The sequence below is a fragment of the Haliotis rubra genome, unplaced genomic scaffold (genome assembly GCF_003918875.1).
Source record: "Haliotis rubra isolate DU_JTF1 unplaced genomic scaffold, ASM391887v1 Scf113, whole genome shotgun sequence".
Lineage (NCBI taxonomy): Eukaryota > Metazoa > Mollusca > Gastropoda > Lepetellida > Haliotidae > Haliotis > Haliotis rubra.
This window is the reverse complement of record NW_025765037.1, coordinates 1,459,060-1,480,205: the sequence shown is the minus strand read 5'-3', so window position 1 is coordinate 1,480,205 and position 21,146 is coordinate 1,459,060. Positions and strand designations below refer to the sequence as shown.

The window sequence follows — 21,146 nt, the reverse complement described above, 5'->3', positions numbered from 1 at the left end:
TTCATTACGAATCCAGAATGTGGTAATAATTGAAACTGAATAATTGGTTTGGGAAAACATCCCAGGTCCCTCTTTACTTAAGGTGGTGTACTTTGTCAGTCCCTAGATAGGTCTGTTCATTTGCCTTGGTCAGGAATACAGGCATTGGACCATATTTCTGACGTTGATACATATCCTATCGCATAACTTGTTGAGGCAAATGATCGCACAGAATCACTTGAATATTTCTCTTTGTCATTTATGTTATTTATTGATATTCTGTTCATTTTGTTTCATGACGGTAACATTGACTGGCCCTACTTCTGACCAGGCCATCTTGATGTGTTTGTATTTGCCATTAAGATGGCAGGAAAGTTCCAATTTTCTTGATGAGATATCTGATGCAGAGCTACGGGTACTGATTTATCATAGCTGTATTAGTGTCGTCAAAGCGCCAAGATAACTCGAAGTAACAGTTGTATCTTGTCTGCTGGCATATTTACTACAGCTAGACACAGGTGAAGATTCAGGTTAGCAGTGTTTGCCATGACACAGAAAATGCACAAATTATCTCAAATACGCTGTGAATTTAGAAGCTTGCTTCATTGTTGATGCAAATCTACTGGGCCCTTAGTTCAGATAATCTAAACTTCTAAAACTAATGTTTGCCAGTTAACTGCTCAGTGCTGATTGAATACCTGACCTGCCTTACCTTGTTTTTGGTCGTTTGTAAACAATCACAGGTGATGATGTCTTGATGAAAGTTCCAAACTAAAGTTGACTCCCAAAAACATGTCCATGACTCCTAAGTATTATGCCTAGGGCAAACACTGGGTTAGAATTAGTCTTCAGTAAACCCTGCTTGTCGTAGGAAGTGCCTTCTTTGGCTGGGCTGACATGCTTGTTGTATGTTGTCGTATCACAGTTGTGTAACAGTTCTCATAACGTCAGTCAGTCTGGGGTCATACAGCTGGAATATTGCTGAGTGTGGCGTTAAAAACGACAAGCAAACTAGGACTTGACGAGACACATTTTTGCTGCAGAACTTTAGTCGGTTGGATGATAATGATGTTGAGAGTTTAATACAAACAAAAATATTGGTGGTCTATGGTATTGTGGTGGAATATCCCTAGATCTTCACATATTGTTTAGTTATTTGAATCTGTGACACTTACCCATGCAGTTTTTGAAAGGAGTACTGTCAGTTGTGGGCGAATCAGCTGTTCAACAAACACAGGCAGTACTCTTGGTAACCTTTATATTGTCCAAACACTAACAATTTTTTCACCAGACTGAACAGTTGCCTATTAACTAAACAATAGCTCATCATGATATCATGAAGAAAAGTGATAAGTTTTGGTGTTTTCAAATGCCCCTTACCCAAAAATAATGAAAACAACATTTTGACCAAGGTTGTTTGACTGTTGTCCAACAGAAATTGCTTGTAATTACTGTTTCTTAAAACATCATAAAAAAAAATAAATTCCGTGAGTGAATGAATGAGTTTGGTTTTACGCCACTTATAGCAATATTCCAGTAATATCACGATGGGGGACTCCAGAAATGGGCTTCACACATTGTACCCATGTGGGGAAATGAACCCAAGTCTTTATTTTTTTCCTTGAAATAATTTAGGACATTGATATATCTTGTTGAGAAATTTGGAACGTTTCTTACATTTTCCACAATGTTGACTTCACTTTGTGTTCTGTGATTCAGATCTGAATCTATCACTTGTTCCTATGATTGCAGTCACTAGATCTGATTTTAATCTTTAACCATGTTTGTCATAATGAGCACGCAATGGTCCAGCAGCGGGACGCACATCCAGGAACTCTGGGATCATCTCACTTATACTTATGATGTACATGTCATACAAATCGCAAACTCAATTCAATCATTGAATTAAACTAAATCATTTGTTCAGAGACTTTAGACTGTCAGTTTGGCATTGTTACCTCCACATCTTCAGTTGTTGTGTATGATGGGACCCGGTTAATCTCCACTGTTCTCAGTGACATTCTAGGAATAACACCTAACATGTTATTTCCCATTCCATGGCCATAATTGCTGACCTCATTCTGTTTCAGTTGTACTTTCTGTGACTAACCAAAGACCACACATGGAAATATACAAGACACTGCTAAGCTTACAGTATTTCTTTGTTATGCTTGCAGCTTGATTTAAAAAAAGGGGGGAAACAGTACTTAAGATTAGTTTGGAACCAATTATTTTTTATTAGGTCCAACAAATTCATGGACAAATGAAAAATACAGAGTAATGTCTCCTATGTTTCCAACACTGGACGGCTGGTGGTTTCAGACAGTCAAGATATGTTTGGGTTTGTTGTTTGGCATTTAAAAGAAAATACATGTGTTTATCAGATTCCCACAGAAATGTTGTTCATTTGCTAATATTTCAACAACTGTTTTTGATATAAATGTTTAGCGCCAGTGTTCTTAAAAAAGCTTTTTATGTCATCCACTATGTGGTTTGTGAGCTAGCTGGGTAAAGAGTATTTCCACCTTCACTTAAATTACAGTTTAAGAAATTGGAGTGTTATTTCTACATACCAAATTTTTAATGGTGATAAATGACGTGAATTCAGGTTTATCTGGCAAATGTGAGCCATCTTTCTGTTTCCCTCCTTGAACTTGATGCCCTAATTATGTGTGAAGGTTTTTCAGCATCATAACTGTGTTTGTGGGTTTTACCAAAGTGGTTAACGTCTGAGTCCTAATCCGCTTCAGGCTTGTGTGCCACTTCAAGCTGACATGTTGTAAAATGACTAGAATAGTGTTCCAAGTGGCGTTAAATCGAAATCATTACAATTGACCCGTACCAGTACGATTTCATCAGCTTTACCTGTTTGACTGGTTCAGACCAGAATATTTCACTTTTCTCAGGTCCTCGCTTGATTTAAATGTTTGAATACATTTGCAGGAACATGTGACTTTTGATTATCATGACCCTCCTCATTTGTGATATGTTTTAATATTTGAATAATTTAGATGTTGTGAAGTGTTTGGCTCATGTTTTAAACAATCTACAAAAAGAAAGTGTCTTTTGCTTTGATATATTGCAGACTTCTTCACAGTGTTTATTTTATTGAAACTGTTGAATGTTTTGACCTGTCAACCAGCTTTAAAGTGCACTTGGTTCCGTTCAAAAACCTCCACTCAGTTTATGGCATTTCACTTTTTAATTATTTGATTCATGAATATAATGTTAAGATCAAATTGCCCAACAATGGAATGACTTGATCATTTCTTTTGGGGAGGGAGGTGAAAAGTTTGACAATTTTTATGGCATCTGCAGTTGGTCATTCTTGAAGGTAGCACAGCATTGAAAACCAGTTACACCAGTAGCGACTTCTCTTTTAGATACTGACAAGTAATTTTTGGCCAAGTGACACAATACAAGGTTTTATATGAAGCCTGAAGGGTGTAACAGTTTTCTAATTGTCATTACACAGCACAAGGAATATCCTGGCAACAATTGACAGAAAGGTGAATGTATAATTGGACAGCTCACCATGGACACATTTTGAATGTTATTGTCTTCAAATGAATTTATGTACATCACCTAAAGTTTTTAAATAAACATGTCATAATATTAGAGTTTAAAGAGGAGAGTTATACAGTCATTTATGAGACCTTAATCAGGGGCGTAGCTACCATTATAAAAAAAGCCGGGCTTACACATTGTTGGTAAAAAGGTTGGGCAAGCCCTCAATACTAACTAAATCTAAAGGTTTGCAGCCTATCGGGCTTACACGAAAACATTGGCTTGCTATGCGCCTGTTAATGCAGTCGTTTCAAGTTGTTGCCATAACAAAATTGGAATACTTGGTCTTTTTGTAGAATGTATTTTACTTGTTATACTCAATAGAAATAATTGAAGTATAATGCAAGCATTATGAGTTTTTGGTGTGACATGTGACTCCTGGGGGGGCGGTGGGGTAGCCTAATGGTTCAAGCGTTGGCTCGTCACGCCGAAGACCCGGGTTCGAATCCCCACATGGGTACAATGTGTGAAGCCCATTTCTGGTGTCCCCCGCCGTGATGTTGCTGGAATATTGCTAAAAGCGGCGTAAAACCAAACTCAGTCAGTCAGTGTGACTCCTGGCATTTGTGAAATCCTAGAAAGTTTATCGATACTTAGACTAAACCTGTACTAAAATGCAAAGTGGTCTCAGCATTCTTTGTAGTGTTTGATAGTCAGTTGGCTGTCGTTCACCTGAAATTAGGCAGGTAATAATAATTGTCTTTGATATTGGTCTTCCAGGACCAAGACCAGGCATTGACACAGCAGACATGGGGAGATAACAGGAATTATCTCTGTTTCATGAGAAAGTCGACATGTTCCCAAATTTAATTTTGTGTTTTTAAAGTATAGCAAAATACAGTGAAAAACCTTGAACTTACAGATAGCAGTTTGTGTGTTATGAGGTTGTTGGTTGAGAAATATGATAAAAGAGTGTTTGTCTGTGATAATAATCTTTGGCAGATAAGCAGGCATGTATTTTGCCAGGTTACATAAAATTCATGCAGACGTTGTATTCAGAGTTTTACATAGACTTTGAAAAGGGGTAGTCGTCATGACTCAAAGTAAATGTTTTGGGGACTCATTTTCTAAATCAGAGAGTCATTAAAATATTGCCAATAAAGTATTCAGTATTAATTCTAAAGCAAGGGCTGTGAAAGAATATTTTGTGATACAGTCCTCTATTGTAAGGAATCTGATGCAGTGTGTGGTTACCTATTTATATTAAGTAATCAGTTCATCCACATTTCCTTTTACCTGTAATTCTGTTTACAACATTATAAATCTAGCATACTTTTGCCAATTGTAGTTTATAGTCAGGAAATTAAAATTGCTTATTGTATTCAGTGGAGTTATTTTGATGCAAGGGACACTTATTTGATTACGAAAATATTTGAATTATTTTACCAAATTGTTGAGTCAAATACAACAGAAATTACGCGTCATGTTAAAAACCCTGTTCAAGCATATTCATGCATCAGTAAAGGGCTGTGGGGAGCATTGGGCAAAGCATTCACCTGTAGCGCCAAGGGATGGTTCAGTTTCCCACCTGGGTACCCAGAGTGAAACCCCCTTCTGGTGGTCTGGCCATGATACATCTAAATTATTGCTAAAAGTGGCATAAAACTAAAGTCACTCACTCTCATGTAAGTGCATTTGTTTTTCATTGTAAAAATGCCATGGTGTAATTGATCTGCAAGGTATTCTGTGTTTATTTTGAAGATAACCTAGAGCCTCTGCCATAATGTCATCTGCATCTTCTGACTGGTAGGAACATAAGACGAACAGCATTGTAATATCACCATAGTTACCAGACCTCAATTAAGGAACTGTTGACATTGCATTTTAACACATGAATTAGTGACTTTTGTATTATTATCCAAGATTTGTGTTAACCTGAATGGGCAAAAGATGTTCATGTGTAAGTAAGTCATTGTATGTACTTTCAGCTAGATACATAGTTTATGTTCCTACATTATTCCCAAATACAGTCCAGGGCCCCGTTTCTCAAAGCTCTCGTAAGCCTAAGATCTCGTAACTTTTCTCGTAGCATTCGTACCTCCTATGTTACAGTATAGGAGATTCGAATGCTACGAGAAAAGTTACGAGATCTTAGGCTTACGAGAGCTTTGTGAAACGAGGCCCAGGGACTGAGGACCTCATTTCACAAATTGATCTTATCGCCAATCTACTAAACAATCCAGCACAATCTACTAAACAATCATACTGATTTCCTCAACCCTAGCTATCATAGGTCAAAATGTTGGTTGACAAAATGGTTGATAGGAATAGAATATTATTTGGATGAGCATGATAAATTTAGGATGTGTTGTAGAGATTGTTGAGCCATTGCTCTACCTGCTAACCTGCTTGGCATGCCAGCACAGGACACTGCTGACTTAGGCATCACTCACCTTATCCCACTCATCTTGGGGACTCTTGCTTAAAGACAGGAACCAAAATTCATTTAAGTGTAAAACATTTATTTGTATTTGTGGCAATACTCTTGATTGATTATTGTACTACTGGTCAATTTGAACACTGCTATAATAGCTGGGTAATTTACAGAGAGGAATTTCCTTTATTAGAAATCTAAATATTGCCAGTTTTGTGAGTTGTCATCATTTCCTGATAATGCAGGGAATGTTGATAAGAATGGAAATGTTTCGCATGTCTGGGGATTCATCTGTGTTGTTTTCAGGGTACTACTTACTGATTAGTTGTACTACTGACACACATCAAAATTCTGTCTATGCTGAACTGCAACATCGTTGAAAGACTTCCTTTATTCACCAATAGCACAATAGGGAAATAGTTAAAGGGGAGTGCAGAGAAAGGGACAGCCAGGTGTTAGAGAAGCACGTGCACAAGTGCCGACAAAGTTATTGATTCATTAACCTGTGCTGTGCCGTCTCCATCCTTTCTCGCACACCTGGCTGTCCCTTTCTCTGCACTCCTCCCTCGTAACAAATAGTGAACTGCGTCAATATTTTAATGATAGTTTGTTAAACAACTCTTTTTTTTAGGACATAAATTCTGCAAAAAAATCAGAGTTGGTCTGACGTTTTGATTATGATCAGTGTTTCATTGAGTATTTTATGTTTATTAGTTTTCGAGTTAGATTGCAATTCATCGGTCCGCTTTTGAGCCGAACGGACTATAGGCAGTTACGTCCTTCTATGCTGCTGTTTTCTTTAAAGATGTATATTATACACAAGAAGATGCATCTAGGTTCATATTCCTAGATATTAAAACCCTTTGGTCACTATCAGTTTTAACATTGGAGGAATCTGCCTCAGAATATACTGTTGTCTTGAGCTTTATGTACTTCATAGGTTCTGCATCACTGCCAGTGTTATGAATGATGATGAAATTACATCCACTTCAAATATGTGCAAATAAAAATAAACTTCATGGTTGACAATATTGTTTTAGATTATCTAATTTTGTATGTGTGTACCTGCCATGATTGTTTTAGTGTTTGATTTTTGGCAGATATTGTGGTTCCAGCATCAATGGTAGATCATCAGCTGTGGCAATATTACAGTGATTGTTTTAGAGCTGCTGAATCAAGGTTTTAGATTGAAGTTATTGCTTCAGTGTTGAGGGAATGGGTTCACTGTGTGTTGATACTCATCTTGTACTTAAGATCTTAGAATTATTCCATCTATGGCCACAGACTATTTCGGTCTTTTGTACTTTCTGAATTTAAAAGGGATTCACATTACATATATTGCAACTGATTTTGTGTCATTTGACAGATTAAAAATTGTAATGGTTTTAATGTTTCACGTTGCTTTTACAAGATATTTTATCTGTAAACCATGAATCGAATACTGTGTTTTTGTAGTAAGCTTGATATTGATACTATCATAGGGCATTATTCCAGAGGAGAGTCAATACTGGTTGAATTGAAGCTCTCCTAGTCAGGTGCCACCTGATTGTGTTTTGTTCTTGGTGTGAAACTGGGTATGTTTTACTAGAGATGGGACAGATGCAACAGTTTACATAATATCTGTACACTTTGAACACAATTTCTGTCATAAAGACATCTAAATATTATTCTGTGTTTGTTTATTTGTTATTGAGATGTTTTTTCATCCAGGTCATGAGACAAAGTACGGTTCACACTGCTGTTCTGAATTAATATTACCTCATTTGAAGAAGCTCCTGAGTGAATGGAGTGAAGACGCAGCAAGTGTATCCCACTCAGACAAAGTATGCTAACTCTGAGCCGACCAGTTCTTGTTTTATTCCCTTGAGTGAGTGAGTTTATTTTTACGCCACACTCAGCAATATTCCAGCTATATGGCGGCAGGCTGTAAATAATCGATTCTGGACCAGACAATCCAGTGATCAACAACATGAGCATCGATCTACTCAATAGGGAACCGCTGACGTGTCAACCAAGCCCGCGAGCCTGACCACCCGATAGTTGCGACAAGCATGGGTTACTGAAGATCAATTCTAACCCGGATCTTCACGGGTGTTTATTCCCTTGATGCCTCACAGTAGGCAAGGTAACAACTACTACAGGTCACACTGCTGTTCGGAATTAACATTACCTCGGGTCAAGAAGCTACTGAGTGAATGGAGTGAAGACGCAGTGGTTTACTGGATAATCTATTCACAAGACAGAATACTGACCCTGAGCCAACCAGTTTGTTGTCCCCCTAATGCCTGGCAGTAGGCAGGGTAATGTGTACATGTTACACTGTTGTTCGGAATTAGCAATAACTCATGTCAAGGCTTTTCTTGTGTATAGAGCAAAAAAGCTGCAGTTGACCTGAATAACAGTGTGACTGTAAGTTATAGGTGATGAGAAATGGGTTTCAAGTCATGTTCAAGATCATTAAAGAACTGACATGCATATGTGTGCGTCTGCTTGTAACAGTCCAGAAAAGATACTATTTCACGTATTATCTGTAGTCAAGAGATGGTGGGAAGTGGAGGGTAAATGGAACACATTTAACCCATTCTAGAATACATAACTCTGAGGTCATTATACTAAATCCAGTTTACTATATTTATCCTCCATTTGGTGGGTGCAGCGGGTAGCCTAGTGATTAAAGCATTTGCTTCTCACGCTGAAGGCCCCGGTTCGATTCCCCACATGGGTACGATGTGTGAAGCCCATTTCTGGTGTCCCCCACTGGAATATTGATAAAAGCGATGTAAAACTAAACTCAGTCAGTACATTTGATGACATCATTGGGTGCGTTGATGAAACATACCATCACGAATACCTTTAACATGAACTAATCATGGACATCACTAAACTCTCTGCCACTGAAGCTGGTTAGCTTTAGGTTTTACCTGATAACATGAGTCTCTTTTTGCAACATACATGGGTTGCTGAAGACCAATTCTAACATGTACATGGAGGTTACTGTTCCAGTAACGCACTCTGACTACATTCCAAATGATGGTGTGTATATGACTGCTGGAGGCTGATATGTGTGCCTGTAATGGAGACGACGTATCGTACATGTGCGGTCAATATGTTGAGTCAAGAGCATACTGATGGAACGGATGTCCGCAAACGTAACACGATCGACCCGGAACAGGAGGTCCTGGTCGTCTTCTCATGCAGGATCCCAGCAAAATCGGCAGCCCAATACAGTCTGTTAGTGAGTAGCGACCGCAGCCGCCGCTAGGGGACAGGTCGTTACGAATTGCGGACGATTTTTGGTCACGGACAGGCCGACGTTTAAGGCCCAAGTATGCGATTGACCAAATGTATGCGATTTTTTTTTATGGTGTCGCGTCGTACACATGTTCAAGTGCGCGTATTTCGCAAAACTAGCATCTGACCACGAAAGATGAAGAAACGACGGTAAGTTGAACTTTGCTCTTTTTTAAACGTATGCCAAATATTGTAAAAATATTTATTTTCTTGAAGTATGGGCACATACGCTTAATATAATCATTAATTTACACGCACAAAAAGTTTGGTATTTTTAGGAAGTATATAACTTACTGAAATGAGACCTTAAACTTTTTTGTGTCATTGCCGCGAATCGCGTACCTTGGTCATTTAGAGTTATCTGCCCTTGACATGAAGCAGGTAAAGTCGACGCAGATATTCAGCTATTTTTTCACAGCGAAAGTTTTTATAAATAACGTCTTTGTTTATCACGTTTCCTGGATTCTCCTGATCATAGAACATTTTTATTGTTGTGGTAATCGTATTTGAGCAAGAACAGGAAGTTGTCACTCTTTTTGTGTTTACAAATTGCAATTTAGTAACCATGGTAACCTGAGTATGATTTTTTTCAAACTATATGCATGTAAACAATCCCCGTGTCTTAGCAAAGACAAGGCTCATTACATGTTCATTTTAGTGTGTTGAAATAGTGGTAACACTTGTGTGTATAATAATGTGTTTTTACTGTGTTCACTTAAAGCTGACTTTTATATTTATTGAAAACCAGATTGAATGTATGATCATGATGATGGAAGGATCATTAATAAATTGTGAAATGTTATGTATTGCATAGAGGTTTAGTATTTAAACCCAGATTTATCTACAAAAAAATTAATGAAAGTGTTTTTAATAAATGGTTACTGCATGTATGAAAATTTCATTTTTATATACAAACAAAAACTGAACAAAAATTAAGTGATAGCCATTTATTGTAGGGTAATGGGGTGGGGGCATGTATGTTTAATGTCAGATGACAATTGAATCTTTTAAGAGTTAATCTTCTCTTATGTGCTTTAGGTTTTTCTGAACTGTCAAGTGTTTGGCTGCTAAGAATGCACATATATTATTGTATTATATTACATACATATGTTATATATTGTATTGAAATCGTTGTGTTTTAGAGATTCCTGCTACAAGGGTTGAAGAATGCCTCATCTCCAAGAAAATACTGTGGAAGATAAATATGAAAACTTGTTATGACTGTCTATGATAACATGTCAATAACCTATTCACAATTAATGTTGGGAATTGGTTTAAATCTCATAATTGATGATTGATTCATTACAACCGATCAATCATCGAAAATAATTGGTTTTCGTCATTTATCAAATCTTCCTGACTGTGTGCTTTAATGTTTTAATGCACAAAAAATCTAGAAAAAAACATGTAGTTCTTTGGGTTTATTTTGTACATTGCACAGAGTTCAATCATGATGAGGAACGAACTTGTAGTGCTTATGAAATGTAACAGACGAAACCAACCTTGTGAAAAATATTGTTAATGCAAACAAGTGTTCCAGAATTGTTTGTGTTCGCTTATGAGAAAACATGATCAATTGCTTGGTCGTTTAGTCATTGCAACCAATCTTTGATTATTTCAATTAATCGGACCACCACAATTCACAATCATAAAAAGATACATTTAAAAGCTCCATTATGGTGTCGTAAAATGCATATATCTAGTAGAGAAAATGAAGAATTTTTTAGAATCGGTGTCTTTCTCTCTCTCTCTCTCTCTCTCCTCTCTCTCTCAATTTATTACATATAATATGCAACACATGACGAATGTGGCAACTGTTGAAAGTATGTAATACGACTCCTCTCCACGTGGAGTCGTAGTGGATTGTAAAATCATGGTACCTACGACATAGTAAAATATTTTTACAAAGAATTGCTATGACTGTTTATGATAACATGTATTACAAAGTGTAGCTAGATACTGGAAACACATGGGTTTGAAGAACAGTGCAAATGACACAATGCATCAAGATAAAATTCATTTGAGCTGTTTCAAACTCTGAAACGTATTTGTCCATATCATTTTCACAATGATTCTAAGCTGATGTCATGTGTATGTATTTGGTCTTAGCGGTGCTGATGTGATGGCAACTGTCTTGTCTATATGTTTTATTGTACACTCAAGTATTTTCTTCACGTATTTCTGAAACAGATTGGAAACATCCAGGACCAGTGCTGAAACTGAAAGATAGTTAGACAATGAAGTGACTGAAAAGAACGTTTTTATGTGTATGATCCTCTTTGTGTGAGGCTTCATTTCAAGTATACTCTGAACAGAAGTGTCAAATCATGTAATATATTTGGATTATGGACAACTTTCAACAATTATATGAACTATTTACTGGATTCAAGACAGAACTGCGACTTGAATATACAACAAGCAATCATTATGTTTTTGAATATTTTAAATATTTGCTCAGATTTTTATTATCTTTAAAAATAATTTTCAAGAATCAAATGAGTATTTTTATTAATATAATTTCATTTTGAAGTTTACACAATGGTAAAGAGGAATTTTGAGAAGTAGTTTTGGCCGAAAACCTTAGTAAAAGCAACATGATAAAAATTTTACTTTGGTTCTTGAATGCATGTAAATACACATGAATAGGATGAAGAAATTTTATTCTGAACTAAAAGTGACAACATTCAGTGATACTATATGCATAATTGCTTAGAAGAAAATATAATATGATAATAAACATGATTTTTTGACTTGATATTGTCTCTGTTTTTGTCTCACAACGATATTTCCATGCAAACACATACCAGTAGATAAAAAAATTATGAATATTTTCAAAGGAAACTTTGGGGAAATATGCAACAACATCTACTCAACAGACTGGAACAGTTTTTTCCATGAAAACTTATATTTCCTTGGAGCAGTTGAGTGGCCAAAATTGTTTTTAAAAATGCGAAAATGGGTGACGTCAGCGGTTCCGCTTGGGGGACCTCTGTAGGCTAAAGCACATACATTTTTGTAAAAGAGACATCATTGCTTTACTTCTCAGTGGTTACAAAAAAATAGACCCTTAAAAAAAATAGGTCCCTACTATGAACGGGAGAAATATCGGTGAATTCGTAACCCAGACCGGTTTAGACAGTATTTCGTAGACGTGTAAATAATTGGTATATATTAAGTTTGTTTTTACTTAAGACTGTTTTCTTAATAAGTGTTTTCTGCTACTTCTCTGCTGGTCTGCGTAGTTAAACGTTGAATGACGATACTTACCTAATACATATCTTTTAATTTTACACAACTGAATTTAATATATTAGCGGCCTATGATTTGTCGGAATTTGTCGGACATGGACCACTGTGAAGCATATTTTGTTATTTTATTATTTAAGGATATTTTCACCGCCGATCATACTTACCTGCTATATTTTATTTATTTCACAAAATGCAAACACTTTTCGTCGATTTTCTTCATCATTGAGGATGAACTTTTCCCATTATTAATAACGTCTACGAATTCACCGCTCAATCCGTCTACGAATCCACCAGAGGGAATGTTTAGGCCTATAATTACGAACAATCATGAGTATTGTCTGTAATTATTAGTAAACTTACCTCTGGGTTGTACACGGTACGACCACCCGAAATGACATTTCTAACCTCCCCACTGTATGTTCACAGGTTCAACTATTCTCGGAAAATATGACATGGGTAGAGATTCACTGACAGGAGAACAGTCAAGGGAAGTAATCCGAAGGGAGCAAGGGTTATCTCACTCTCCTACCCAGAGTTCCATGCGGCAAGCCAGCATTTCTTAACTCATTTATTTTTGACGAGTCTACACATCTAATTAAACGTCTTTGTTAGAATGGTTTAGTTTCACTGAGAAAATATCCTAAAACATGTAACACTATTTCGATTTGCGTAGCGTTCCTTTGTTTACATAAGTTCTACGGCTCCACGTGCTGTCATCGAACAGAGAGCAAACGATGCAACCAGTTTGATATCTAAATATGTACTGTCATAAACCTAACTGTCGCAGTTGTGGAAGGATATATATGTAACAATGTAAAACACCGTGAAGAGCGCGCCGAAAAGTTTGCCTAAGACCAGTCTCTGAATATGCGCGCTTGTTTACAAACAAGAGAAAAGTCCGGTCACGTGATATGCAAATTAGCCTGTGTCAGTGATGTTATGTTAAGTCATCGCTGTGCCGGAGTGTGGGGTTATCTAGGTAAGGATTACCTTCCTTTGTTACTAACATTTTTATTTGTTATCTAAGGGAGTCTGTAACACATCACCAAGTGACGGAGGAAAAGGCTATCACAACCCAGAGGTAAGTTTACTAATAATTACAGACAATACTCATGATTGTTCGTTATGGGGGTTTTGGTTTAGGAATGGTGTAGGCTGGTCTGTTTGAACGTCAATTCACGTTTCTTGCGAGGGTCTCAGGGCAGTAATAGAGCTAAACTGTCTCGCATTGTACTTACTGTACTTGAAGCTGGTCGCCATTTTGTTTTCCCAGAACAAACTGCTCGTGTCCACCTTAGTCAGTGTTTGTTAATGTTCCAGAGAAGACCTTCACCACATTGCCTTGTCAAGCGATGTGTCCGTATTGAGTACGTGCTGACTGCACCATCCACACATGTACACAGGAAGAGTTGATATAGGTTACATGTACACAGGAAGAGTTGATATAGGTTACATGTATAAAGAAAGGGTCTGGCAGAAAACCTTTCGTGACGGTGTTTGGTCACTTTACTAAAAAATCACAAATACAATCATTTTCTAATTTGGCATGATGCATTATAATTGTTCTACCATTTTGAATTTCATAAATTATTATTTAATAATAAAAACGTTGACTATATAAACTATCATTATGTAAAGACACAAGAACATCTTAACTGTCAAATGCTAGCTAGTTTTAACTCATTTTGTGATAATCTAGTAATTTTACTGTCCTTCGTTGACAAGGTTTTATATATTATATGTATGCATTATGAATTTAGAACTAGTTTTAGTCACGATATGGCTGAAATATTGCCAATGTGACTTTAAATTTTAACTCACTCACTCACTCACTCACTCACTTAACTGTCAAGGGCGTTAGGCTACTAATCGGAACAACCTTGAGAGGATATGTTAAATGTAAGCCCACTTCTATCACAGAATATTCATATCTACCAACGTTTTTAATCGTGGAATATTTGTAGGTTTTAGATAAATGGCTAAGAGTACTTACAGTCGCTAGCAGCTGGAGGGATGGCATAAATCCAGCTAGGGAACGTGCAGGAAGCAGAAGTATTGTTAGTCCCTGCGGTCCCTAGTATGATGACCAAACTTCCGTTGCTAGCGATCACTTACCATTTTTCATCTCGTGTCCTTACTCGTTAGTGTATTATTATAATTTTCTTTGATCTAGTTTTGACCAATATGTGATAATCTTGAAATTTTGCTGTCCTCAGGGTTTTATCAATTATATGTATTTATCATGAATTTATGGCTGAAATATTGCCAGTGTGACTTAAAACCATAACTCACTCACTCTCTCGTGTGTTCACTGTCGGATCCCATACGACTGAAGACTGCATGCAGGCAGCACTGATTCTGGCTCCGCGCCGGATGTGACGCTCTGTGATTCCAGCTATATGAAGGGAGTAAAGAATCAAGTCAGGACCAGAAAGTCTTGTGACTGTACGGGCATCATCTACGGATACTAGACTAACGTTTAGTCTCTGAATATATATAAATTTGATAGAAATAAATAATTCAGTTTATATTGAAAAGGAGCCCCAGAGAGATGGGAGATTCCTGAACCAGAGGAAATCTAGACCTGCTTCATTTAGGGCTTTAGCATTACAGAAAGAGCTGGGCAGAAGCGAAATTTATATATGGTTCAACCCGTGAAGATCCGGGTTATATTTGATTATGTATAACCTCAAACTCACTTTGTCTAATTTCATATGATCAACAATATTTTCAAGAATACTATCTAAATAATAAGGAATTTGTAATTATTGAGTAACTGCCCACACACTTTTCAGGAGAAACTCTAACTATAGGCCTCTATATCTAGGAAATGAAACCTACTTTGCTCTCTATGCAAACAAGATCCGGGTTAGAACTGGTCTTCAGCAACCCATGCTTGTCGTTGCTAAATGATAAAACTCATTTGGTCTTTGTATGTAAAATGTTTATGAATGCAGACTTGGCCCCGATTTCTCGAAACAAACTTAAGTCTGAGTTTTGACTTAAGTCTAAGCTTTCACTCAAATTTGAGAAAACGCAGGAAAATGCATTTCCCAGAATAAACTGAAATCAATATTAAACTTAAACTTAGTAGACAATTTGAGTTTGGTGGATAGATTACTTAAGTTGTTTGGGCTTTTTTTATTTAAAAAATGCAGTTCAGTTAAAAATTCAGCTGTTTCAAATTGTCAAACTCAGTTTGAAGTTTGAGTAAAAACTTAAGTTTGTTTCGAGAAATCAACTCTACAGACCGCCGCCATATAGCTGGAATATTGCAGGATGCGGTGTTACAAAACAAACGAACAGATAAAGTGGTTCCGGGACTGTGAGACAGACTTGGTAGTGGCTTAACTGTACGCTAGCACTAGGATGGATGTAGGGTTATGTCTTGACTGAGGCATCGACGATGGATACAGGGTCCTGTTTCGACTTTCCGTGGCCCCACTGGGCATCTATAGGCTATATATAGCGGCATGTCTTGTCTGTAGGGACCCGACCTTTTAGCCTCGAGACTAGATTTAGGGGCATTTCTGTACTTTCGATCCCATTGTCGGCCAGCGCCAATCACTTACCAACTCTGTCCCGAAGTCTATGTTTTCGGGAGATATATCGTTTGATGTATCACCCTATTAAAAAGAAAAGCTATTTTTAAGTCATAAATGGTTAATATTCTAACAAGATACAGACACACACCATAAGCCAGATGCCACGAATTCATCATTTCTATGCAGAGCACGTCTTAATCATTCTATGACCATATGTATTTTATCCATAACAATAAATGCATGGCTACCCTTGACCACATGACGATTCCACATACACTGGTCATGTGATAGTAAGCTATGCGAGGTCGGTGCTTAGACTGCATGGATACGTACCATGTTAAAAGTCCGATTGTTTCCATGGTAATATTTATTATCAAGTGGAATATATGTAAATATATGTATTGATATAAAGCGTGGGTTATTGTATTTGCATAGACCGATATATAGTTTAATTAACGGATTCTGTCGGAGATGTCAAACATAATCTGTCGAGTGACTGAAACTAAGAATGCAATTTCCGACGATAGGAAATCAATAATTATCAATGGCTTGTAGCTTACAGTTTGAAACAAAAGCGTGTCTGATTATATTTTCTTCATAATACAGTTCTAGTGTAGTAAAATGTGTATAAAGAGTCACGTGATACGTAAAACCTTACTCACTCGCGTGCCCGAACGAGACAGTGAGTTGGGTGAGTGAGTTGAATTTTACACCGCTTTTAGCAATATTTCAGCAATATCACGGGCACCAAAAATAGGCTTTACACACTGTGCCCATGTGGGGAATCGAACCCGGGTCTCCTGTGTGACGAGCGAACGCTGTAACCACTATAGGCACCACCCCCGGACGGGATAAGCATGTGATTAGCATTATGAGAATCGATCTGATGTGATGCCATGTTTGAAACGAGTCCGCAAGCGCTACAATCTGGCCCCATTAATCTCTTCTTGCGATAAGCATGGGTTGTTGAATATTAATTCAAACAGGACCTTTAGGAAAACATATTTTGACAATGAATGCCAGTAGTATATAAGTAATCAGTTTCGGACATCAAAGCATTCCCAAGGAGAACAATAGCATTCCCAAGGAGAACAATAGCATTCCAGGGGAGAACAATAGCATTTTTTAAGGAGTACTCCTACATACCAAAGGATTTTTCAGGAGCACATTCCATAAATTCCAGGAGCTGTCCTTAGAACCTATTCCATGACATATTTATATAAAGAGATTACTCATGCTGACTGGAATGTGTATTGAAATGTTATGACTAGGAACCAAGCAAGCAAATTTGAATAGGATATTGCTATTAAATTTGAAATGGGTGGAATGTTGCTTATGTCTATAAATTCATAGCTGATTCTAACCGCTTTCAATAAGTGCTTGGCACCATAAGTAATATGTTCATTAAGTAGTACATCTTATTTGTTAACACTTGTAAGCTAGTCTGTCGTACAGACCCTGAAGCAAATATATCCAAGAAAGCCCACGCAAGTCTAGAAAATGTGGCAAGTCTAGATTTCCTCAGCTTCTGAAAATGAAGAAAGTTCTCAGGGCTCCTTTTCATTATATTTTTTTTTACTATGAACTTTTTTCAGTAAAATATGTTCATTTCAGAGACTAGTTGTTAATGTAACTTGTAAGCATGCAACACTTCTAACGTTATATTCCATCAGAATTCCAACCTAGAAATGCAGCAGTCTATTTCCTTTTATATGTAATATCAATGTTCAAACCTTGTACATATAGCTTCTTTGGAAATAACATATTGTTTAAATCAATTGGTTTGAAAAGACGTACAAACATATGTAAATATGAATGGAAGGTTTAGCCTGGTGAGTCACGCAGATTGGAATGTCAGTTACTGAAATTGAAAATATTCACCCAAACGCAACCGTCCACGTTCAAGTGGGGTCGAAAGTTGGTCATCTCGCCTCAAAGTTGTGTTTTGGCGCTACACTCCAGCGGATCGCAATTTTTTCAATCTAAGATATACTACCCATCAAAAGGTTAAACTCACTAGTGAAAATTAAGTAAAAATAAAGGTAAATGGTACCTGCGGCAAAGATTAATTATTTACAAAACCCTGCAAGATATCATTACACAGCCAACTTAGCCTGCGACCTCGTTGTATCGCGGTACTTGACATATCCGTGATCGGAAATAAAATGGTGAACTTTTAAGGCCTATTTTATTTTCTAAGATGCCTAGCGGTTAGAACTATCGAAAAAAAATACATTATTAGACAATAAAGGTATAGTTTTTTGATGACGTAACAATTGAATGACGTTATCCCGTCACTGCGCCATTCTAGTGTGCCCCCTCGTAATCGAACCATTTTACATTACGTCACAATGTAAGTGACGTCACGATGCATGTCAGCGTCCTCGTCCTCGTGCTTTAACTATAATAGTTCAGGGCAAAAGTGTGTTTTATTACACTATACATGGTGGTAGAGCGAAGTGTATTTCTTAAATTAAATCCGATTAAGATGACATTTAATCAACACATTTGTGAAAAAATTATTATTTTAACTTTGATAGTGTTTCAGCGAGAGCCATTAGACCAGCGAAGCCGGTTAATATTTACCAAAAGAGAGAGCTCCATCGTATCGCGGTAAACACTAAAAGTCGGATTGCAAGGCGAAATAGGGGGAAAAAATGAAATTGCTTAACTCACCTTAATGTGAAATGAGTTGAGATATTTTTTGGTAATCCAAGGTGCACCAAACTGTATCCATTATGAAATTTTATCCAGGGAATTCACCAAAATATGAATGCACAAATGTTCAGTATTTCTGTTTGCATAATTATGAACACAATGTGGTCAAATTCAACAGAAAATTAGTGTTTCCAAACATCAAAAATCAATCGAATTTGTCCAACAGTCACTTAACAGAATTTATGCACAATGTGGACACAGAAATTCACTATGACGCCTCACACAAGTGATGTCAGTGCAGAATGACAGATGAGTCCAATGCTGGCACTTGTTACACTGAGCCCACTTCACAATCACCAGATAGGGGAGGGACCTCATGGCTGGAGGAGTGTTCTTACCACACAGACAACAATTTTCAGAGTCATCATCTGATACATCCGAACATGTGCTTTGGTCTGAATCGTCCACATGGTATGCCGATGGGCCGGGTTGTGGACTGGAAGTGGAGGTTGTTGGTTTGGCTTTGCAGGTTTGTTTTTCTTTACTGGAGGAACAAATTCTTTCTTCTGAGTGCTTGTTTTTGTTGATTTCATGATATTAACATTTTTCTCTTTGAACAGGTTTCCTCCGAGATATGGTGGTACAAATCTCTTCTTCTTCGGTTTGGCGGTCACTGAAGTGATTTTCCTCTCCTCAAAGAACTTGTCTGATACCTGTGAAGATGACGGTGGAAGACTAGCTGATGCCTGTGAAGATGACGGTGGAAGACAAGCTGATGCCGGCATTTCATTTTCTTGATTCTGATTCTGATCTTGTACGGCAGGATAGATAGAAGCCGGTGAAACCAACATCTCCGGATATGCATGATTGCACAGAGGGAAGATACCAGACTTTCTGAATGCTGAAGTTAGGTTTTCTGGAGAGAGGGCTTTCAGGTATGGTTTAGCTGTGAGCTAGGCAACTTCATACTTTGTGATCTTCATTCCTGGATTCCGTTGAAGAAAGAGCTGGCATTCTCTGTTGTACATACATTTAAACGGTCCAAACACAGCAACATCCAGTGGTTGTGTGATGTGGCTTGTGTGAGGTGGCAGCACAAATAAAATGATGTTGTGCATTTTTGCCCATTCCACAAGCGTCAAAGAAACATGTGACCTATGGCCGTCAAAGAGAATAAGAGTCTTGGGTGCTGACGGATCTGCCGAAATACCAGCATACTTAATGAAGTGTTTGGTCAGATAGTCCTGAAATATATTTGTGTTGGACCAGCCACTCATTGACATGGAACCAGAGGAACCTGACGGAGCACCTTCCAAGAACTCGTCGTTCCATCTCTTTCCAGGAAATACATAATAGGGGTGTGTGTAATTTCCTACAGCATTACCTCCTCCAATGATGGTTACTGTCGAGGACCTTGGTGACGTTACAGCCTGTGGTTGACATGTAGCATCACATACGATCTTGGGTGGTGCGTGTTCAGTTGTCACACCTGTTTCATCCAAGTTAAAGACACGTTCAGGCTTGTCATGTAAACCATGAAGCGTCATGAGGGTGGCCAGCTCTCTGAAGTATGCAGAGAGGACTTCCTTAGAGGCATATTGAGCACGCAACATTAAGAGTTTTGGGGTTTTTGCCAATTTCAAGTCAGGCCAGCGTCCCAAGAAACCATAAAACCAATTGTCACTTAAAGGTTTGTCACTTGGTGCTTTTTTTCCTTGACTTGAAGCAAAGTGTGCAGCTAGGTATTGGAGGTTAAGTTTTGTATACCCATAACCAATGGAAGACATGTATTTAACATGGTCTACTAACTGTTTTTCCTCTCCGTGTGAGAGTAGGGTATCTCCACCCGGCTTCGCACCAACTGGAACATTCCCCCTGGTCCTGTCCCGGAGAGTTGATTCTGGAACGCCATACTGGCGTGCAGCACGATAAACAGACATCCCACTCTGGGTGGCAGCAAATGCATGTTGCAAATTACTGGGATCATATTGTCTTCTTACCTTGGCAGAAAAATTCAGCTTTCTTTTAGTTTTGCTAAAATCCTGCAAAAATATATTTTAAAAAATTATAATTCATATTATATTTATAATTTTTCGCTGTTACAATATTGAACAAAAAAAGAAAACAAATATTTCAGAAAAGTTATTATCATAAAAAATATATCATTTCCATCATGTTTTCTTAATATTTATTTATATAAATATTGTTCAATTTTTTATTTTAGGCATGATTTCAACCCTATTTCAATGCAAAATATCATTTGAAATAATGTTCATATGAATAAATAATTATGTGTACAACAGTATAATAAAATCCTTTCTAAATTTGTCAGAGTGTGCAAACTCGTTTTCAGTGAACAGGGATAATTTTCCGTTTTGTGTCCTTATTTTGATTACAACTTTTGGTATTCACCGGTAGATAAATATAGCCCATGACGTCATTTCCGCTACCTTATATGGCAACAATGATATGCAGACGACCTAG

At 37.4% G+C, this 21,146-nt stretch overlaps 1 long non-coding RNA gene across 1 annotated transcript; it reads left to right on the top strand.

Annotated features, from left to right (window-relative positions):
- The first annotated feature begins 13,407 nt into the window (after nt 1–13,407).
- On the top strand, nt 13,408–20,713 carry LOC124291478. Its single transcript, XR_006902222.1, has 2 exons — nt 13,408–13,540; nt 19,283–20,713. It is a non-coding gene; the product is annotated as an uncharacterized LOC124291478 (long non-coding RNA).
- Nucleotides 20,714–21,146: the final 433 nt, after the last annotated feature.